The 19,100-nt window shown below is 35.8% G+C and overlaps 1 protein-coding gene across 2 annotated transcripts in view; it reads left to right on the forward strand.

Moving 5' to 3' along the window:
* Nucleotides 1-19,100, forward strand: part of LOC127065752 (neuronal acetylcholine receptor subunit alpha-7-like) — a 137,227-nt gene that overhangs the window by 47,012 nt on the left and 71,115 nt on the right. The gene's annotated exons all lie outside the window — the stretch shown is intronic.

Genomic DNA, 19,100 nt, shown 5'->3' on the forward strand with positions numbered 1-19,100 from the left:
CGTCTTAAGTTAGATTTATCTGTCCGACGTGATGCTTTATGGAAGAAATTAAATTCTATCCTTGACAGTTTCTGTATTGCCATAGCCGCTATTTTCTAAAGAATTGAGACAGAGTACCGCTGGTCTCTTCGCCAACTTACTACGTTACCGTTTTTATCTTTCTTTTCTGTTACACATCCGTGGTAATAAAAGAGTCTAAAGAAAAATAATCTTTCTGATACAAACCATTTTTTTTTTATGTCCCTTAACAAGAACAGTTTGTTATCTCTTAACAACAACAAGACAATGTTTTCAAAAAAATTTTATACGCATTGCATCTTCGTTTTTTGTTTTAATATTTTTAATACTTTCGTGATAACTATTTTATTCGATTATTATATCTCTATATCTTTAATTACGTAGAAATAGGATTTACAATTTTTTCTCGAAGGTTGACAATGGTGAAAGATAAAGATGAAAAAAGAAATGCGATGAAAATTTATAAAAAATCCTTTTCTCTCGTCGATATCGTTACAGCACGTATAAGCACTTTGTCAAATACATACTCGGGAATTATCCGCAATATGCTATAACATTCGTATTAAAGACGTGACTGGCTATACGATTACGATTACACCCATTACAAGTCATCTTCGATACAAAAGGTTACACCGATAAGCGAGACGCGTATTCGCAATGTAATATCGAAGAGATCAAATCTCGAGCTCGTATTGAATTTTGCGGATTTGAGCGTATTACACTCGTCGAACATATGGAAAAACAAACATAAAACTGTAAATAGATATTTTTCGTTGAACAGTACGATCGAACAATACTCCCTTTCTCTTTATCAATTGATACATATTTTTATCGATATTTTCGTTCTAAGATTATCGATAAAAAATTACTGGCACATTGGTCTTTTATCATGGAAATTCTTGTTTTTCTTTCCTTCGAAGAGATTCTCGTTAAATATTACATTGAAAGCCGAGTCAATCTCGAATAATGAAAGTCTCTCTCTCGTGCGTTCTCTAATCAACGGAAAACGTTTGTTCGTGAACGATTGGACGTTGGGATTTTTCTCGTGCGTTATCGGTGATTCTGTGTCAACGAAACAAGTACAAAACGAGAGTAAAAGGAAAGTAGAAAGGAGAAAAAAACAATGTAGAATTTTTGTGCGTGAAAAAGCATCTACTACGATTCAATTCCGATCAATAAAAACATCGGAGTTAGATAGATACGGGCCGATTAAACGTCAAACATGTTGTATACATACAAGAAGAGAAAGTTTATCGTCCTGGTCTATTATTTTCTGACTATTTTATTTATTTATTTATTTATTTATTTATTTTTATTCCTTATCGATGCTATTCAGTGTTCTTTTGACGATGTGTTTTGATTCTTGAAAGTCACGAATGAGATCGCGTATGTATGTATATGTATACGCGTGCCTTTGAAATTGATTTATCGTTGGTTTATGGCTATGAAAGGTTCGTGTTATATAAAGTGCCGGCTAGACGGGAAGGTTTATCAAAGATCGTTTAGTCGAATCTCGGTCACGCAACAAAGAATATCTTATTTTCGAGCTAGACGATAGAAAAGTGTCAGATGAGGTGTATTAACTCGTTCGGAGTTAATTGATATATTGACTAATCGTGAAAAGGAAATAAGAGTGACTATCATATTAGTTATTAATCAAATAAGTAAACATACCTAGAGTATTCATATTTTGATAATTAATCAAAACTCGTTATCGCATCGTTGAGTATGAATTACTACTCCTTCTAATCTGTAACATAATTTCGTTTCATTATCAATCGTTTGCATGTAAGCGTAAATCGGTCGAGATCGATCGTAATTACATTTGCAAGCAACCGTGTCAATCATATAATCGGACATGCATCTGGAAAAGCGATTATCGAAACTCTTACTAATTAAACCAACTACTTGATTTAATTGTACTATCGTTATTTGAAAAGTTACACGAATAATATAGCGTAGTAACGAGCGATTGCGAGAGATTGTTTATCAGGAAAGAAAAACGACGGAAAGAATGGATCGACCAGACAAAGAAACATCGAAGGCTTTTGTTTGATCGGTTCGTTCGTTGAAACGAAAAACAGTTTTGGTGTTAAATCCCTCGTGTCCCGAACGGTTGGTACTATTTATCCGGAAAAATAGAACATCCACCTTTACGCCGTAAGTGAAAATGAAGTTCGACTGACCGAATGAAGAGCGACGATTAAATTTACATTCGAGCTAAAATACCGATTCGTAGTACCTACCATGACGAAAATTATACTTTGGAAGTGCAGTAGAACGGTTCTCCATTTTCGAACGTATAAAGCTATAAGTACCACCATGGGATGATGGATGAAAGTAAGGTGGAACAATTTTTGCGAAGCGCTTGTTCGTTCCGAGTGGCTTTCACTTTGCCAGCAGATGTCATTGAATTATCGTGAAAAAATCTCGACGTACGTTAGGTCAATTCGTTGATTGGAACGAAGTTATAACAGTTTATCAGATTTAAACGATTAAAAAGCATCAATTTATTAGTGAAATATACTGAAAGGTTTTTATGTTGGATCAAATTCGTTAATGCTCGACAAAAAAAAAATTGTATACTATAGATCTTTTCTTTAACGAAGTTTTCCTTAATCCGTTTACACGTACACAATATATACGTATAATACGATATAAAAATCTATAGAAAATTGTTGAATTTAATAACAAATTGACAGGAATGAATAATATCGAACGTGTTTATACAATTGCAACACGAAATAGACGCGTTAGTACAATGCAGTATCTAGTAATGGCAATGAAATCGACATACATAAATGCCAGGGATGATTTGCGGTGGTAGAAATTGCTTTGATCCCGCAGAAACATACATATGTACTTATGTATATACGTATATACGCGTATGTTTATAATTAACGCATATATCATCGTTAATGGTTACGTTTCAAACGAGATTTCTAGATTTCGGAAAATATTTGATAATTATTCGTTCTACGAGTAAGACGATCTCATTGCTAAACTCTCCGTTCGAAAGGCATTATCTATTGACTTTGCTCGAAGGAAGTTTGTGAAGATAAGGTGCAATCACAGTTGGTTATTATTACTATCACGACAAAGCGAATGCCTCTTAGGTATCGTAAAGGCACACACATTGCTTACAGTGGAGTAAGATGTTATACATATGTGTGTGTTTGTTTCGTATGTATGTATATGTATGTATCATACATACATACATACATACATACGTGCATACATACATACATACATACACCTATCCATTGCTATTCGTAGAATCAAGGTTGAATATAGAGGATGAGGTGGAGGGAGAGAGAGAGAGAGATCCTTCGAGATCTGGACCAAGACATTGGCGTACGATAACGGGATGTTGGAGTAATTAGTCAGTGGCCCGTTATCGCGCGCCCATACACGTACGTTCGTACGTACATATGTATGTACGTAGGTGAATTTCGCGTACAAAGGTGTTAGGTCCTTTCAATCTGGGTTCTGTCTTCTTGTTCTATCTCCTGGCTATCTCCGAAAATGCGTTCAGCATGTATTATGCGGCTATACCAAATCCTCCGCGCCATGGGTTGCATTCATGCCCTCGAAAGCGGCAAATCATTATTCGGTCAGACATTTGTGTCATGAATACCTCGAATCTCTCTCTCTCTTTCTCTTTCTACTTCTACCTCTCTCTCTCTCTCTCTCTATTTCCCCACCCTCTTCTGTGTTTCATTCTCGATTATCAGGTCAGTAATGCGTTTGAGAATACCGTATTTTCTCTCTCTCTTTCTCTCTCTCTCTTTCCATCGTGTACTCTCTCTATTTTAATTGTGATTAGCGATGTGTAAATATTAACCAATGATTAGTAGCTGATTTGCATCAATGAGCTTTAAGTTAGGACGAACGTAGTAATAATTTGAAGATTGGAACCAAATTAGATACTCAGGCAAATTTGGCTATGAATTTTGGTGAATCTTGCATTGTTTGACATTTCGATCGAGCCGAATTTGGTGATCGCTTTAATGCACTTTATCGAACGCAAGCGTTTGTGACGGATGTGATGTTAGATGATAATAATAGCACTTGATTTCCGAGTGGGCAAAATATGGTGAATGCGTCACAATGAAAGTTATATGTATGATATTACTTATGTAACGATAACGTGATACACATAGATAATAATAGTCCATGGCCATATCTCGTATTCTCATGCGCTCATTTGAATTTTCATTTGTTTTTATCATCCGCCACACGTCGCTTTATGACACGACGAAAGTTATTTTTGAGGTTTTACGATGGTTTTCTTGTTTTTTCTGATTTTTTCTTTCTTTCTCTCTCTTTTTTTCTTTTTTTTTTTTGACTAAACGTCAACGAAAAATATTTGCAGAGGATAAAACGTTTGAATTGATAGCTGCATTCTGCGTTATCGTTATAAATTACAAAATCGTTAAAAGATAAAACTACGCTTGTTTAAATTTAAAAAGTTCTATTAAAATGGGGAAGATTCGATATTATGGTATTTTATCGTGAACCCTTTACCCCGTTTATAAGTTTCATCTTAACTCGAACAATTTTTCTAATAATTTTGTCATTACAACAAGATGAAATTCTATTTATATTTCACGCGTGTCAATATTATTGCATCTACGAAGCTTTTAAACTCTCGATGATTTTATTTTTCATTTGTTGCAATGAGTTTTTCATGTTTTCTCTACATTCTTCCTTTTATTTAACGATTATTAATTTGTGTTTAACGAACTGTAGTAATCGATCGATTGGAAAAATATTACACTTAGGTATAGCAAACGTTTTATCGAATAGTTATGTCAACAAAAATACGACAGATACATTAAAGCAAGATCGTTATTTTTATATATTTATAGTTGTTTACACGTTTTAATGCGATTTGATCGGAAAAGCATAAGATTTAATTATGGTGGTCCAATGATCGTCTAGTTATTAAATATGAATATTTATCGATATTTTCACGCGATATATAATTAATGTGACATAATTGCGTTATTCGTTAAAATGGGAAATTGATACATAAGTAAATAATTTGACGGCGTTACAAGATAGAATCAAAGAGATGACATGTTTTGAGATTAATGATGCCAATAGCTCGTTGATCGACAAACATTAATGTTTTGCGGTTCGTCCTCGTTTAATCGAACTGTCCATATAGGAGATATAAACTTTAATTACCATCGAGTAGTTTTGTTTATTATCGAACAGGTATTACAAGCTCACTACCCGTATAGTTCTATTGGCCAAGATTCGTTGTACTGTAATTAAACTATTTTCAAAGGAATAATCGGACTAGACGTATTAATTATGATACGTAATTACTTTTTACTGGTCGACCGACATTCGAAAGATTATTCCACGTGCAAACATAGTACTTCTTCGTTCCTATAATATTATAATTTTTATAAAGATATGTTAATTATCAGCTTTTACATGTAGGTACGTAAATGGTACGTAAGCTTTGTTTTTAGAGATAAAAAATTTGTTATCATTTTAATCGATGAACGATCCACTTGCCTATTATCGTACAGCTAATAACAAAATTAAACATTCCACCTTCGTTATTATTGTATACATTAGAAAATGATGTCTCTCTGAAATTATCGAGTTATCCAAGTATATATAGTTTGGTTCTTGTCGATATACGCGTTTAATTATTTCGAATAATCTTTAACTCGCTCTCTGCTTGTCTGATCAATGATGAATCGCACTACTTCTTAATGGCGTCTGATCCGTATAAGCCTCGATCACCGAAGAAACGAGTTCAAGTAAAATTCTTTATACTCTTTTCATTTTTTAATTAACGATCCATTGTTTACCCTTTTTAAGTTCATTTTTTCCTTCTTTTAAAATATCTTTTATCATGGAATTTTAATCTCTACAAGTAGGTCACGTTAACGACTCGACAACGAGATTCCATTATTCTCCAAGATTATCGGTTAATTGGAGGATAATTCGGTACAAGTTTTTCGTTTGCGACGAAACGATCGAATCGTAAGAGTTCAAAAAAGTTTTTCCGCGCACTTCATTACTTGATGTACGCGAGAGCGTTACAAAGGATCGAAGTTAAGAAGTAAACTTTCGTCTGCGAGTGTTCCTTCGAAGTTCGTAGAATGAAATTCGCATTTTGCTTTGGCCGACTTTTCGGTCAGATGTGTGTACCGTATTCGACGTTCTTTCCTTTTTAATCTTCGCTCATCAAATTGATGAGCATTTTAAAAAGAATCACTGCTTTCTGTCTGCAACTACGTTCGATGAATTTATAATTAAGATACTTGTTCTTAGTTTTTCACTTCAAATTGTTATTATAGAAAGGAGCGATGCAGAATGTTGAAATGGTTTCAACAGAAATTATTTTTCGATGTCAATTGAATTCGGTGAAGTCTTGATAATTAACGTTTCAATTTTACGAAGTCATTGACCTTTTTTTTCTTTGTTTTCTTCAATATATTTATTTGTTACAAAAATTCGTTGAACTTTACTTCACATGTAGTTTTGTCACGTTACCTCTTCTACAGATATATTGTGATTCACCGTAGATTTGTCGCGATACGATCTATGTAGGTCCGAAAGTAAAAAGCTGCTTTCGTGTAAAACCGGCCATTCGGTTAACAATAGACGTCGTATGTACCTGCTTTCGATGGAACGGTTACCATCGACGGCCATTTTTCCAACGTTTCACGGATCAAAATCGATCAGTTGTCAGAATTTCTACATCGAGAATAACGACTACGATTGAAATACACTTGACTACGATTTTTCTTCGTGTTTCTTTTTTCTTTTTGTTTTTTATTCGAAAATAGTTTTATTCGAGTAATTTTTAATCCGAAATAGATTGTCCGAGATCAAAGTCGTTATTATAATCGACGGAAATAGTCGGATATCAATCAAATTCAAATTAGCATGACGTGTTTTTATATATAAGAAAAAAAAATGAAAGAAAGAAAAAAAAGAATATTCGACGCGAATGTTTGTAAAATGTGAAAACCACTATCAAAATCGTCGAGAATTCGTTTAAAGTAACGAACTTAACGTAATGAAATTGAAAGATAAATATACATGGTTTTCCCGTCGACGACGTAGCCTTCTGTGCGTGTTCAAGCTGTGAGCTTCAGCGATGGTATCATTAACACGGTGTCACGAACGCACGACTTTTTTTTTCCACCTTCGAAAGGCAGTTGAATAAAATTACGACGGATAATGAAGTCTAGTCGAGTCGAGTTGGAAACTGTAATTACACGTTACAACGAACGTATAAAATTTCCTTATAAACATTTCTTAAGGTAGAAACCGTCGTCATTTTCAATTTATCGTCGAAGCGTGACGAAGTGTTCTTTAGCGTAATAAAGAAACAAAAAAAAAGAAAATAAAAAAGAAACGAAGGAAAAGAAAGGAAGAAAAAGAAAAAAAAAAGAGTAATTCCATTCCCTTTGAAATGTAAATGAGGATGGTCAAAGTTGCATATTTAATTCGGCTTTGACAAGTAGAAAGCGGAGTCTCGGGGGGAAAACGTGTATGTTCATTTCGTTACGTTCTCGAGAGCTTTATGCTATCTCTCTATTATGAGTACGTTTGATCAAAATGGCACTTGTATCACCGGAATCGATCCAAAGACCGTGATATGGCTAATAATCGTAATTGACAATCGGGCGTTAACGGGACATCAACTATGTTTCCCGCGCATATAGCTTTCAATCCTAGTGATAATTCGTTTGAATTCTTACACGTAGACATTATGTAGATTTTCGGTAAAAGTATTTTTCATTGTTTCAATTCGATGGGATGTATATTTTGATGGTGTTTACTTACGCAGAAATCGTATACGTATACATAAACGGTTTTCCATTTCATCGCGTGGTCGGATTCGATTCGAGGAGCATCGTGCTTTTAAAATAATGAACGTATTTTTTTCAAACTATACGAGGAATAACCTTCTCGCGTTCACGGATTATGAGGAATTTTGCAAGAAAAATAGCATCAAACAAAGGTGAATAAAAAATCTTCCTCGGCGTCTAAGCATCGGCCGAGCGAGTATCGGATGTTGCACGCTTCCAAGCAGTCACCAAATTCAAACCAGTCTACTGTGTTAATGCTCTCTCATTTTCACGAGCATCCATGTGTGATTAAAACGCGAAGTTTACTCTTACTCGAGATAAGCGTCGTTTAACGTGCGAGAACTCGTACGCGAACAGGAAGGACTACGAAGTCTTGCGTCTCTCCTTTCGTTATTCATATCGTTAAATTTGTTATTTCATTAAAAACATTCATGTGAAATTTTATTCGTATTACCTTACGGTATATTTAAATTTAAAAACATGATTTTATCGTATTCATTAAAAGAATTTACATATTCGTTCGTTCGTTCGTTCGTTCGTTTATTTGTTTTCCACTTGCATCACGAATTAAATATCTGTGTATAGCGGAAGAAGAAATCTTTTCATCGCCGATCGAGAATCTTTTAGAAAAGACGAGGAAAGGATTCGATGAGAAATTAAAAACGTGCGCTCGGGTACCTATGCTTTCTTGTACGAGGAAAGGAAGAAAGGAGGACGCGTCGAGTGACGGATTATCTTCTTCTCTTCCTCATTTGCATGCACAGCTATTTCAGCAATACGCTTGCTCAACTTCCATTTGCTTCAAGGACGTTCCCAAAAGCCCACGCGGATTACGAAGACCAGGCAAATGATGTGTCCGTGTGTATCACCAATAACGTTTCCGTCTAACGGGATATCTCATGGGATATATCCCGAATGGAAGATATCTACATCGTATGCGGTTAATTAGTCGTGACGATTAAAAGCTATGGGTTACCCTGACCGGGGTAGAAAATCATGTTCTATGCGGCATTACGCGTTCCGCGAGAAATGTGGTAGATTCCCTCGTAAATGAAGATTCATTTCGAGTCTCGTTATACCAACGATCTTGCTAAGCTCTCGATAAAATCCAAGCGATTAGATACCTCGTTGTTATCCCTTCGAAAGATCGTTTGTTTCCGAAAGGGACAAGGATGAATTCTCACGTAGGTAATTAACTATGCGTGGGAAAGGATGGGGATACCACTATTCCTCCGAGTTATCCACTCTTGGTCGTTTTCTTTTCAAAACGCTTCGGTGGCAGTCTCGAAACGATCGTCCACGAGAGACTACGAGTTTTTCGATCGAGGGAAATCAAGTAGCGTTAAGGGTTAGGGTGAGTTCGTATTCCCAGGAGTGGTTTCTTCAATACGATCTTTGTCAGTGGTTTGGGGTTCTGAAAAATGTCGTAGGTAGAAGAGAATTCACGTAGGCGTGGATAAGACATTCTTTACCTTGCATGGCTTTCTTGTTTCTTAGAGTGCCGTACGGGCAGCTATTCGTTAATCCCTCAGGAGACTGGAAAAACATTACAAAGAAGGAACGGATGAGAGTCACGCTGGAAAAGTCTCTGGTGTGTAATTACTCCCTGAATTCTTATTACTCGACGGACGCGACCGCTTCTTCACCACTCCTTCATCTCTCTCCTTCTTATTGTACCTTTTGCCCTCTTTCTCTCTCTCTCTCTCTCTCTCTCTCTCTCTCTCTCTCTGTTATTATTCTTCCTCACTTCTTCCATCCATCCATCCCTTCCTCTCATCGTATAACCCAGACGCAGGCGCCTGCTTAGGTCGCGACACTGCCTCTTCGCTATAGTTCGAATATGAATACTTTGACGAGCGCTCGTGCGAAAATCACGACAATTTCGGCCAGCTAGTATCTACGGGAAGAGTTTCTTTTCCCTTTTTCGTTTCTCTTCTTATTAGGTATATTTCCTTTATTTTTTATTCATTTCTTTTTTCTTTCTTTCTTTCTTTTTTTTTTTTTATTTTTCTCTCTTCTCTTAAGGGATTATCACCAACGTCGCGCGGGGTGTTACATTGGCACTCGCTGTTGCGGAAAATCCACGCTCGTTATAACTTTTCGTTGAGAAGTAGTCCCTTTTGTTTGCCCCTATGTATCTACGTGTGTTGCCACGAAGATATTATAAATTTTTATTCAACGTTGCAAATAATTGGATTAACTTTAAGAAAATTTTCCGGTCAGTACTTGCGTACCAACGCGAAGATAAATATTTCATTTCGGATTTTAACCAAAGGGAAAAATGGAAAGTTTTTAATTATCGTACCGACGACTCGTAGAGCCATCGAATCAAAGTTCATTTAAATCAGGATTTAACTTTAACGTTTTAAAACTGAACTTTGAATGCTTTTTTAATGCCGGTTAGAAATCTGCAGAACAAGATCTTTTAAGACAAGACACGATTGTTTCGTTCAACTTCACGCGAACAGATGTTCGCTATATTCTAGCTAGAGCATTATGGTATGCAGAGCGTGATATTAAGTTCCAACGCTTTCAAATCTCTTTAGCATGCTAAAGAAATTAAATCTTCTTGCTACTTCCTTCTCTCTCTCTCTTTTTTTCTCTATCTCTTTTTCTCTCTCTCTATCTATATCTCTTTCTCTTCCTATTTCTCTTTTTAAGAATAATTAAAAAGTTTTTTCGACGATCAATGGGAACATCGAGGAGGAGTAGCTTGGCAAGATCGTCAAGCAGTTATAACGCGTTGTAAGTGTTTAAATCGAGGACAGCGAACAACAGAGAAGCGTTGGGAATAAATCTTCGGTGTGTAATTGATGTCTTGAATTCTTATTATTTGCAAGAAAAAGAGAGAATATATAAAGTGAGAAAAAGAGCAAGAGAGAGGAGATTTATATAAAACTGCTTGAAGATTTCTCTCTCTTTCTCTCTTTTTCTTTTTCTCTCTTTTTCTCTTCTTTTTTCGCATGAGTAAGGACAGTGATGTGCCATCGTTATGGTTGTAGCGTGATTAAGTGTGAGAAAAATCTAATGATGAATGGCGGAGCTTCGATTATAATTCAGAATTTATTCTAGCGTTAAATCGTTCTTATTATTATTAGAACTTTTAATAACGAGTTGCGTTTAGGTCGTGACAATTTAAATACTTATCATTTTATCGCTTCTTTTATTTAATTACCTACCTTTTATGTAATGACTGCTTCCTTCGTTTTCTATGTCGATGTACTTTAACCGAAATTTTCCCTTACGATTGTTGCTTCATCATGTATTTTAAATCCTTTCTTTCTTTCTTTCTTCCTTTCTTTCCTTTTTTTCTTTTTTTAAATCATTCGTAATTCCACAATTCAGTTTAAATCGAGAATGATATCGTTGGTTTCATTACCGGTCGATGATTTATCCAATATAAATAAACGATATTACTGGCAATTCGAATTACTAGTTTCTGTAGAGAATTTGATGCTCGTACCAGAAATTTCATTAACACGGTCAGCAATTACACGTCATTATTGCAATTTTTTCGTTATTGCAATTTTATGTGGAAAATGATTCGGGAAATGAATTTGGTTATTCATAGTTCGTTCATAGATGAGACAGAGAGACAGAGAGAAGGTAGGAAATATATTAAAAACGAACAAAAGCGTGTACGTATAGTTTATGGAAAAAGCTTCATAAATGTTTTATTACTAAAAAAGCCATTAAAAAGTAAAGAGAAAAATCTTTAGGAGAATGTTTGAAAGGAAATATAAATTCTGAATAATGGTTATGACTTTAAAATGTTAAACCATCGGCTTTTTGCAAATTCCTTTGACGACGTTTGTCGACTTGAAAAGCAATAAAATAATCGATGTCACTTTCTCGACCGATTTTGTCTCTCTTCAAACGATACACTTTTCAGTGTCGACCTATCGAAAACTTGAAGCTCGAGTCAGCCAGCGCAGCGTGAGAAATTTCATTTTACGATCGTTCGCGTCACCATCATGGCAGGATTGCTACGGTTGGTCGTACATCGTCGTTCGGGTTTGTACAATTTTTGCTCGAACGTCGCGAATAAAATTTTCACTTTTCCCTTGCTGGTCGCACCAGTGTCGACCACCACTTATCGTTCTTTCGTTGCATCACTTTTCTCGTTCACGAGCGAAGCGTTATTCAATCAAAAATTTGCTTGGACCAATCTCCTACTTCTAACGACAGTTTTAATTAAAATCTCGCTTACGAAACGATATCAGGATTGAGGCTATACGTGAAACTGTTTTTTTCCTCTTTTCTTTTCTTTCTTTTTTTCTCTTTTTTCTTTTTCTTTTTTCTTTTTTTTTTTTTTTTGAAGAAACACGTATCATTTTTTGCAATATGTTCGATCGATGTGATTCTCGCGTTCCCCTGACGTTGAATTTCTCCTTCTTTCTTTTTTGTTCTTTCTTTTCAATTATTCCAAAGAGACATTTTTCTGGAGTATGAAGATGGAAAGCTTCATCTATTTATCTGCCTATTATATCACTAAGATTTAGAGTTCTTCGCTTATGGACTCGTGCAGTGTGTACACTCGTTAGTTTCTGGGAAATAGTGGAAAGTGTCGCTGGTGTAATATATACGTGCTCGTAAAAGGGTGCACCTTTCTGTACGTTCGTCCGGTGAAATATGGAGACATCGTCGTCGTCGTCGCCGTCGTCGTCGTCGTCGTCGTCGGCGGTGACGGTGGTGGCGACGTCGTTGTTGATATCTGCTGTGGTACATAGACGCTGTATTTTGATAGGAGCAAATACAACGTAAATCTTTGTCACGCGTAAATATTATATATACGTTTTTCTTCTACTACATAATCTCATATTTTCTTATACTTTCACGTTGAAACATTTGTTATAATTTTGCATTCGTAATTTTTTGTCTTTCTCTTCTTTTTTTTTAACGATTGAAAGCTTCGTCCCAACGAATCGTACGTATCCTTTTCTCGTTCTTTGATCTTCCTCAAGTGCGTAAGGGTGGAAAAAGGAGTCGTGTCGGTGTTAAGGAAGAAATAGAGTGCGGGAAACAAGAGGACGCTGAATATCGAGGTAGAAACTTTTGTTTTTGCGTTTTGCCATTTCCTTTTCTATTTTTCTTTCACTGCGATACTCTTCCATTTTAGCCAGAGAAATTTCTTCCTCTTTGATTGCTCATGCATACACTTTTCCTTTATGTCCCTCTGCTTACTCGATACGTCGTTGTCCGTATCGTTCCGCGCCAATCCGCCAGAGAAAATGTCAAAAGGGCGAACATCGAAGAAAGGAAGACGTTGAAGTTGATGCGCGTTTGAAGTCGAAGGTTTGTTGCGCGTGCGCGAAAGAGGGCAATACTCTTTCTCCCTTAGAAATAGTGCCACCTACACGAACTCTCTATCCTTCTCATTTTTCTCTCGTCGAATTGCCTCCCACACGAAATGACGCAAAACCGCCGAACGGTACGACCGTACCGTTTCAAGAGGCTACGTTTTTATTTTCCCCACCATTCTACGTCAACCACGTTCACCCCCTGACACTAGTCAAAACGAAACAAGTTGAATGAAAAACCGTCGTGGCATACCAGCTGTTCTCTGTGTCTGATTTCGTCGTTTTCGTATAGCGACGTGATAACGACGCCGAGTCATATTTTTGATTTATGATATTATCTTTCGATATATTTAATACACAGAGCTTATACAATGTATCCTCTACATAACTATGCTTTATCAACGTTTTTATATTCCATTAGCGTAGATGTCCAAATATTTTCATTCAATTTATGCAGACGTGCTACAGACGAAGTTCTCAGGATAGAAAAATCTGACAGGACACCGTTTATTAGAAAATGGTTGAGCAGCTTTTGGAAAGCTTCGTGGATTTTATAAAGAGTGATAGTTTCGTAACAGCGAACGTGCGGATCGTTTTTAGAGAACTTTGTTCTCCAATTCGTTGAACGAAATCCTTTTACTGTACGGTGTACTGTTTCTTATATACGATATATATATATATATATATATATATATATATATACACACAGCTATTAGATAAAGAGAAAAATCATTATAATGTGGTTGGAATAGAAAGGGAAAAATAGGTAGATCGAAATAAAATGAAACAAAAATAGAAATCGTATCGACTTTCGTTGGTCATTCTGCGATTTCATTTTAGTGTATCCATTATTGGAACAAAGTCGAGATATCTTAAACGATAAAACAAAAAACAGGTGTGAAAAATTGTCATGGAAACGTATAAGAAAGAAAATGAAATTTTTCCGCAAAAGACATAGACAGCTGTGCTTAGTTGCTCTAGGACGTGATGACGTAATCGATCTTGTAACAGATGGAAGTTTACACGATCTTCTCTTGGATTCCGATATTGCTCTGTTTTCATCTTGCAATCTCGTTCCTTCTGAATTGACAGTCCCACAAGGGGATATCTTCGGTATGTACGATAACGAACATGTTTACATCCTTCGAGTGTATTGCTCGTAATTAATTAACAAGACATCGTGATCTTCTCTCATTGCTTTTATTTGAACAGGAAGCCATGCATAAATTCTCTCTAGATAGAACGTTGCTTTAAAAGCTAAAGTAATTCCTCAGGGATTTACTGAACCTATCGTAAAAAATTTTCTTTTTTACTTTATACCTGCGATTACATTTCATAATGTTTGTGTACACATTATTACAGAAGCAGAGGATCCTATTAAGAGGCTCTTAACTTATGCTTTCGTTAAAAGCCTTAGAAATAATGTCACGATTATAACGACGCGATCCACCGTTTTTATGGAGGGAACAAAATGAAAGAAAGAAGGATAATTATGCGTATTACGTTATAAACGTGAAGTGTCGTTGGACAAAGATTCTTTTTTATTATTTATTTAATTATGTAAACAATAGGATGAAAAGTTTCAAATATATTTGCCGAACGACGTGAAAAGCGTTAAATAAAATCAACGAAAGCGAGGATTCGTTCCTAAAGCGAAAATCGGAGAACAATTGTATGGTTCTTTTGCGGTCTTGTTTTACAAATGCAACCAGTAGGAAGAACTCAACCGTGGAGTTTAAATTCGCTCGTCTTGGTAGGAATTACATAGCCATTCAAGGCTGCTTAAGTCGTCGTAGTCATTAATTTTATAGCGTACAAAGACGACAGTAGAGTGCGTTTGCGCCTTGTTACCATGCTCGACATAAACATTTGCATTTTCTTAATGCCACCATGTTGGATCATTTGTTTTGTAAGAAATTTTCAAATTAGCTTGAACTTTCATCCTATAGTGATGTTTTTCTTCTTTCGGTTTCGGTCGAGTCGACGCGTTAAATAAATAAAATTCAACGAAATATAATGTCTGGTGAAGTTCAATAAAAGTTATAAATTAAAATAGCTTATTTAAAAAGTACGTTTGTCATTAATCTAATGACAAATATCATTCTTTCGCATTGTTTTCGTAAATTACGTCAATTTTTTTCGTCACTTTCATCTAATTTCTTCTTTGGAAATCCTTTATTTGTAACATTTTCGAACGCGTATTTGATGTAAATATCAAATACATATATGTATATATGTTCATAAACGTGGCATTAAAATCGCATCAGAGTGACATTAATTATAATTCCTTTCATACGAAAGCGCCGATATAAGCGCGGTAATACGCGCATTCGTTCATTAGACTAGGACCGTAAGCTGCACGACATTACATTTCGTAATAAGCATATAAATCAAAGAAGTTCTAATTGATCCAATTTTAATCTCTTTTCCTGCCGCATAGGAATTAAGTGGAAGCAAAAAAAATTTTACGAAAGGAAGAAGCGGAAAGAGAAAAGAGTGAAAGGTGTGTGTATGTGTGTGTGTGTGTGTGTGCGTGTGCGAAAAAAGTCGACTATTCTAAATAAATTGCAATCGTTGTAATTTAAATAATATACGTCGCTAGGGTCGAAAGAAAGAGAAATGTCAAGTGAATGTAATGAATGAATTTTTCTTATAGACTTTTAATTCGCTTTGTTCTCCTGCTTATTTATTTATCTCGTTAACCTTTGTTCGTTAAAAGAGAATATGCTCGACGAATTCGTGGAAACATTGACAAGGTTACGATCACCTTGGAAAATATTTTATTCATATTCGAAGGTGTCGCAATTTTCGGGCGTGTTTATTGAACTTGAAGGGCAGAAGGATAAGCGAACACGTAAACAGCGTTCACCGATGATAGGCGACGTTGAGAACGGCTTTCCTCGAGCTTTTATCAGAAACAGACGGTATGTATCACGGGCAGCGTCTCTCGAGGAGTCAAGGATATTCTCCGGAGAATAGTCTCGGAGAGAGATTGAGAATTTATCGGGAATATTCCACGAAAAATAAATTCCCACGAGTGCATGGACAATTTATTCTTCTGGCTTTCGGCCATATCTTCTCTAATATTCTACCCTGTTCCTGAGAGTGTCCGCGTATTCTCGCGCACGCTCACCGTTCTCCTAGAATAGTAAATAATTTTAGAAGCTTGGCCATTCGAGAAGCTCGAGAGAACCAACCTCCTCCTCCTCCATCTCCTCCTCCTCCTCCTCCTCCTCCTCTTCCTCCTCCTCCTCCTCCTCCTCTCACCCACAGTTCCCTCTCGTTCACCTACGAAGATGGAAGATACAGCGGCAAAGAGTGCACGTTCGATTTCGCGCACGAACGATCGTTACCTACGTTGAAGTAAAATACGAAGACTTTCCCATCGTTTTGTATCCTTCTCTCTTTCGACTTGTAATTCTTTCTTTTTTTTTCCTTTTTTTCCTCTCTCTTTCCTTATTTCGTTCACCTACGAAACACGATTGATCGAGAGGAGAAAAATCGTTGAGCCCTAGATATGATTGAGCTAATGAAATATTTTTTTAGTAGATCCTTTTAGTAAAATCGTTTCCTGTGAAAATTTCGAAAGATGATTCCCTTTAAGGTAAACGTTTCGAACGTTTTCAATAAATTTTCTCAATACTTTTGGTCCCGATATAGAACAACGCTTTCGGTGACATCGTATGCGCATAGATCAACGTTAGTAGCGAAATAAATCTCAAGTGCAACGCGGCAATCTCATGTTCCGCATACCACAGCAGCTCCACATACTCGTTCCTGGATCTGGACATTTTCGCGAATACTTTGCGCCCACTTCGCAAAGACTTCACCAAATTCCAAACTTGCTTCCCCTTCTAAGCGTCGCCAAACGAAATGTGTTGCCTTCCAACCGGGTTGAAATATTTTATCACATACTGTACGATACTTGAAGACGACGTATGTGCAAAGATACATACATACATACATACATACATATATACATACATATATATACTCACACATAAAATGTAAGAGAAATTCCTATTTCTTTTTATCTTTTTTTTTAGATAATATTTTAAAGAGAAAATTCATCGTGAAAATTGATCATCTGATAATCGTATTCGTCTTATCGGATTTTAATTGATTTTTCTTTTTGTTCTTCTATAATTTTCTCTTGCTCTCTTTTTCTCTCCTTCTTTTTCTTTCGAATATATAAAAGCTTTTTGAGAATCCAAAGGACAATGGAATTGGCCTGAAGAAATGAAGAAGATTGAATCTCGGTAATCGACATAGAGCTCACGGTTACGTAAAAGTAACTGGAAAACCGGTGAAAGCACGTATACATGTATGTATGTGTACCTTTATCTACGTAGAAACGCGTACGAAAGAACGGATACAATGAAAGATTCAATAAGCCTTTCGAATCCCATAGGAACGGTGCTACATGCTCGATGTTTCTGACCACGATCCAGGTAATTTTTCTTTCGCGACGGACAACGTTGTTTTCTCCAATTTAATTTTGAGTCGGTTGAAGTTGTTGCTCCTGCAGTAGGATGCAACATTCGATGAAAGTATGTTTTGAACTTCACTGTTTTTCATCATTAACGCTTTACATCGTTGCTTTCGGAACGACGACATTCTTTACCGTAAACATTGCGACGTTCTATAAATTTTGACTCTGAACATTTTCATAAGCTTGAAAGCATTTCGCGTGGATAAAGGTTCTTTTTGTTTTTTTGAAATAAAAAAGAGTATTATGATTCCTTGTTATCATTTTCGTGTTGTAAGATATACATGTATATATATATATATATATATATATATATATATATATATAAATATGTATATTTTTGAAAAATTTTCTATGATTATATACGTAGATTTTACGTACTTTTCTTTATACCGAGAGTAATCGAGAAATATATCGTAAAACTTTATATTTATAGCGGATACGTAGTGAAATATAAAACGTGATCTCGATTTCGAGGTCACGCAACGAATTTCATATTATTCACGTTACCCTTATGCCATACAAATACGATCGACCTACAACTCGCAGCTTCACCGATTCCTTTTATCTACGTATATCGTGAGCAGAGAAAGGTCTTAGGAGTATTCTGAATCGACGAATCAATCGGTGCGTTCTCCCTTTCAATGTGAAATAAATAGAAAGGCCATGATTATTTCAAAGAAAATCTCTTTCACCGGGATAAAGTTAATGCAAGTTGTTATAGTTTAAAAAGAAGTGAGCAAAGTGTTAATATATCCTTCAGGAATTTATATCTTTTGATTTCAATTATCTTTCAGAGATTTTCAAAGCACTCTCTAACGTATTATTAACGTTGGAGCATATCCGGAATATAAAAATCTGTATTTCTCGTAGTCGTTTTTATCTTTTTAGTATAGGCATTTCTCCAAAGGATTAGTAGCGGTTAAAAATCAAGGTCAGCCTTTGCCAAATGAATTTCCGCAATATCTCAGCGAAACTGCGTGGATTCATGCTGTGAATTTTAATCTCGACAACGATTATATACCCATCTTCTGGACGAGTTAGACGAAATTTTTTAATATCCGAATTTAAATATGTGGCCTAATTACGTGTGAGAAATAAGGTAGGTAATAAGATGGCAGGATGAAGCCAACATTACGTGCGCTTGGATGCTTCTTTAAAATGAGTTCTTCGGTAAAGCTGCTAATTATATTTACTGTACAAATGATAGCAGTTTGATGAAGTAAATAGTCTATAGCTAAGCCAAGTACCTGTAATCTTTAGAGATATGAGTGAAAACTAGATTCACAGGGATCAACAAAGTTATATACGCGAACGTTGTTGAAGCTTTGAACGTTGTAACAAAAATTCTATTAGACCTACTTATATCTTACATACGTTTAAGGAAAAATATTATCTCTTCTCATAGATCTCGTCGTCACTTTCTTTCTTACTTTCTTTCTT

The sequence above is a fragment of the Vespula vulgaris genome, chromosome 8, assembly GCF_905475345.1.
Source record: "Vespula vulgaris chromosome 8, iyVesVulg1.1, whole genome shotgun sequence".
Lineage (NCBI taxonomy): Eukaryota > Metazoa > Arthropoda > Insecta > Hymenoptera > Vespidae > Vespula > Vespula vulgaris.